At 51.3% G+C, this 4,548-nt stretch overlaps 1 long non-coding RNA gene across 1 annotated transcript; it reads right to left on the bottom strand.

Moving 5' to 3' along the window:
- Positions 1 to 2,495: 2,495 nt before the first annotated feature.
- On the bottom strand, positions 2,496 to 4,216 carry LOC115940254 (uncharacterized). Its single transcript, XR_004075035.2, has 2 exons — positions 4,083 to 4,216; positions 2,496 to 3,131 (listed from the first exon to the last, which is right to left on the bottom strand). It is a non-coding gene; the product is annotated as an uncharacterized LOC115940254 (long non-coding RNA).
- Between the last annotated feature and the right edge of the window lie 332 nt (positions 4,217 to 4,548).

Genomic DNA, 4,548 nt, shown 5'->3' with positions numbered 1-4,548 from the left:
CCGCCGGAAGGAGGAGAAGCCCCTGAATCCCGATGGGGCCAGATGCCTGCCCTGCGCCCACCACAGGAGGACAGGGGGCCAGGCTGAACGTGTGTCCTCCCCGCAGAGGCTGCCTGCAGGGGGCAGCCTTGCTCAGCATGTTGTGACTGTGTAAGCGCCAAGACTCCTCCGCCTGCCCCACCTGAATTCTCAGGTCACTGAGCTCACGTGTGAGGACGACCAGGGGCAGGGATAAGGTCCCCTGCTGCCCTCAGGATGGAGCAGAGCAGAATCCCCCCAGCCGAAACTGGAGGAGCCTGGGATGCTGACCCGCAAGGGACACGCAGATATGGACACCTCCTGAAGGCTCCTAAGGGAGGCCCAAGACAGGCCTCTGGACAAGCTCTCCAGCTGTCTCAGGTGTGAGTCAGGCAGCGCAAACAGGACGGGGGTGGCCACATGGCCATTTTTTGGATTTTCTTCCCTTGTCCTTCTTGGTTTTTTGAGGAAGCAGAAACCCTGAACATAAAGGCAGAGTTAACACCTAAAACTCTTTCTCCATTTCTATTAGTTTGTTGAGGGCTGCTAATGGCTACGTTTGGAATCAATGGCCCTTCGCTTTGGTGAAGTCATTCTCCATATGAGAAAATTAATTTCTCACATCTAATAAGAAATTGCCAGGCAAGAGAATTCATAGGCCCAGTTGGTCAAGCGTCCACCACTCTTACTGTTAACTCAGACCAGAGGAGAGAGTCTTGTAAGGGTCACATGGTTTGGCCCTTGAGGAGGGGTGTCTACACCCACCCTCCCACCCATCCCGTGGCAAGTTGTGAGTCTGGGTGTGACCCATGAATCCAGAGGCAGCTCTAGCCCCCCTGAGACCATTACTAGGTGATAACCCAAGTCACAACCCATCTTTTTCTGAGGAGGAAAACTTCATGAGTAAATGAAGCTCCCAGTGGATGAGAAAACTGTCTCCCAAGAAGGGCCAGGACACACCAGAATGCGTGCTGTTAGCATCGGAGTGTGTGCAGCTTCTATTGAAGGATGCCCAGGTAACTGAACCAACCTCTGTGTCCGGGGTCCTCTGCTGACCCGGACCAAAACTGGGGCGCACGGCTAATGCCTTCAGCTGCATCCTCCGCATCAAAACTCATGAATAATTTGCAGGTGCAGAGGAGCCCTGGGAGAAGGCGGTTTGGGAGACATGCTGGGGTCCTAATGATGAAGGAAGCCATGGAGATAGCAGTGAGATTTCTGACTCTGTCCAGCCCTCATGGATGGTTTTGAGTTGCAAGGGTTCAGAGTCTGCCACCCCAAAAATATGTCATTTGACACAGGATCATTTTGAGTTGAAAGTCATTTCTAAGGTGCAGATACAAGGAAAACTCTCTGTCCGCCCTTTTTTCCGCCAGGGAGGGCAGGTGGAAGCTTGGTCACCGGAGGCAGCTCTAGACACCAGCCCTGAGGCATCTCCATAACAATCTGTACTAAGTAGCCTTTCCATTCCTTTCTTCATAGAGTTACCTTTCCATATTTTGTCGCCCCTGAACGTATAAACCCCTTTTCTTCTGTCACTTCTGTACAAAATACTTCTTTGTTTAAATGCTGTAGCAGCACCATTTGTGATTACTCATCCATGGTGACCGCCACGTGTAGGTGTGGATGAGGCTAGTGTCAACACGCTGATTGGATGTCCTCTTCTTCCTCTGCCTTTTCCCAGTCTAGAAACTCAGGAGACCCAAAGCTGTTCCTCCCTACAGAGTCCTGTGAGGAGAGGAGCCAGAACAGAAGTGGGGACGTTGTTGCCACAAAGTGATGAGTGGACAGGGCAGGTCTCTGGTGTGGACGGACTATCACCAGTGCTGCTGGTCACCCTCAGGACAGCATGTGAGGGGGAATCAGGGGGACCAGTGTTCTCCTGAGGGCTGACTGCTGGGGGAGAATGAGGACATGACACCACTGACAGGAATACAGGGGTTCCCAGGGAGGCCCACAGCAAGAGAGCTCTGAGACCCCACGGATAGGCTCGTGAGGCACGCTGGGCTCCAGCCTCCATGTCGGGGAGGCTGAAAGGGTGGGAGTGGAATATCTGGTCAAGTCATATGTGTTTTACGTTTAATCAGTGTATGGTGCTCTGTAGTCCCATTTGCTGGGTCATTCTTTCCTTTGTAACAGAGGTCAAATGTGGGTGCAGTTTGAGGAGCCTGAACAGTGGGGGGCAGAGTGGGGAAAGGAACCAGGCTTCATCCACTGTGTTCATCAGAGCATCTGAATTTTCTCTCAGGCACACCAGATTAAAGATTACATTTTTTACAAATTGTTCGGGGTCAAGTAATAGTGGAATGCAGGCAGAAATTATGCACAACACTTTGAGTTCCAGCCATAGAAGTCCCCACGTGTCTCTCCATGCTTACTTCCCCTTTTGTAGAGAGCTTGGAGACTATGTTAAAGATGGCGGCATGAAAGAAGCTGGGATCTCTAAATAATCACCACCACCTCGATGAACTGTGAGGTGGGTTAGCAATCTTTTTTTTATTATTTTTCATTATTATTTTAAGACACCAACATTTCAGAGATTTTTGTTACAGCTTGCCCCCTCCAACTCATACATCATTTACAGCCAACTCATTCCTTATGCTCTTCAGCTTCTGAGGACTCTCCTTCTTCCTTCAGCTAGCTGCCTCCACAACACCCAGAATGACAGAACCCACAGTCTCCCACAAACCCTGCCTTTTTAAAATGAAAATAAGCATGACTCGTGATTAGGGCCTTGAAAGGAAGAAGGCATGCTTGGACCTACCCATGCCCACCACTCCTCACACCAATTGGATTTTAAAGACTCTCCCGGTAGCATCTCACAATGAGGGAGAGAAAAGGGTGATTGGACCTGGCACAGAACTAGCTTATGACTTCTCCTTATAGGGAGCCCATAGTCAGTGCACAATAGTTGTAAGGATCCTGAGAGTTGAAAAGTGTGTTCAATCAGCTTCATCCATCAGGTCAGGGCAACGCTGGGCTCCATCTTTAGAACTTGTTGCAGAAAGGTGAGTCATTGCAACATTTATCCTCCAAAGCAACATCCATATAAAAGATTGTCATAGGGGAACACACACTGCTACAACCTTGATATCCATATGAAAGGATGGCATCTACAGAGAGACAGAGAAGAGGGTAAGTGAGACCCCAGAGCCTGGATTGCAGACCCATGGCTGTGGGGCCTAGCACATCTTGGCATGCAGTGCTCAATCAATATTGCTGAAAGGATCGGTGGGTCATTGCATCAACAAATTAATGAAGGGGGGCGCCTGGGTGGCTCAGTTGGTTAAGCGACTGCCTTCGGCTCAGGTCATGATCCTGGAGTCCCAGAATCGAGTCCCGCATCGGGCTCCCTGCTCAGCAAGGAGTCTGCTTCTCCCTCTGACCCTACCCCCCTCATGCTCTCTCTCTCTCATTCTCTCTCTCTCAAATAAATAAATAAAATCTTTTTAAAAAATTAATCAAGGAACAAGGAGAAGATGGAACTTTCCATCAAGGACTCCTGCTCTCTGGTAGAGAGGAGTATATGCCTCCCAGGATTGAGATATTTGAGATAGGGCCCCCTAGTGGGCCCTTGTAGGATAGCTCTGGGGGCTCTGTGTCCTAGGATTCAGTCCCTCCCCACACAGGAGAGGGCAGGAAGGGGTGAATAGAAATTGCCTTAATCACCCTCCCCACTGCTGTCCCCCTACCTCCACCTCCAGTTTCCCAAAACTCTACCACACTCAAGTTCTACTCAGTGGGATTTTAGCAGCCCTTCCTGTCACCCCAGGAGCTAACAGAGGATGCTGTCTTCTTCTCTTACGGGTACTGGCCCAGTTGAGAGCCGCTGACAGCCGAGTACCAGAACCAGATGACACAGATTCACAAATTTAGTCGAAAAAAATAAAATCAACCCCTGCCTATGTTGGTGTTACTCCCAGGGTTCCTAAGATCCCAGTTCCCTGGGTCCTAGAGTCGCCTCCCTCTGGTCCCATGGGGGTCCCACTCCCAACCCTGAACGCCCACTGCTAGCACCTAACTTCACGCAAAGGTCGCCCAGGAGACTTCTTAGGCCCACCTACCTTTATAGACCTTCCTCAGAAAGCACTGCTGGTTGCCTTTAGCCTGGCAGACACTTTCCCCAGTCTCGCAAACCCCACTGGCATTGATTCGTTGACACTGGAAACACTGTAGAGCTGGAAAGTGAAAACGGGCTTAATAAGGCTCTCCGGGCCCTGCCTACCTCCAGGTCGGGAGGGAGCACACCCTCTGGGCCATGGGCAGCCTGGACAGTGGCCAGGTTCCAAACCAGATGAGGTAGCTGAAATCGGAGGATTTCGGGGTGCTTGGCTCATACCTGGGGGAGACACACCTGCCCGAGTACTGACAGGGTCCCCCTCGAGTCCCAGGGATGGAGGAGGGTAGGAGGAGATCAGAGGGAGGGAAGGAGGCAAGCCAGGGAGGACTGAGGAAAGGAGAAGAAGGAAGGGGGGCAGGCAGCCGCAGGTGTCCCTGCAGATGTCTGGCCCAGAGGCCCAGCTCCTCTCT

The sequence above is a fragment of the Leptonychotes weddellii genome, unplaced genomic scaffold (genome assembly GCF_054177405.1).
Source record: "Leptonychotes weddellii isolate Sample4059 unplaced genomic scaffold, ASM5417740v2 HiC_scaffold_16295, whole genome shotgun sequence".
Classification (NCBI taxonomy): Eukaryota; Metazoa; Chordata; class Mammalia; order Carnivora; family Phocidae; genus Leptonychotes; species Leptonychotes weddellii.
This window is presented reverse-complemented; position numbering and strand designations above follow the sequence as displayed.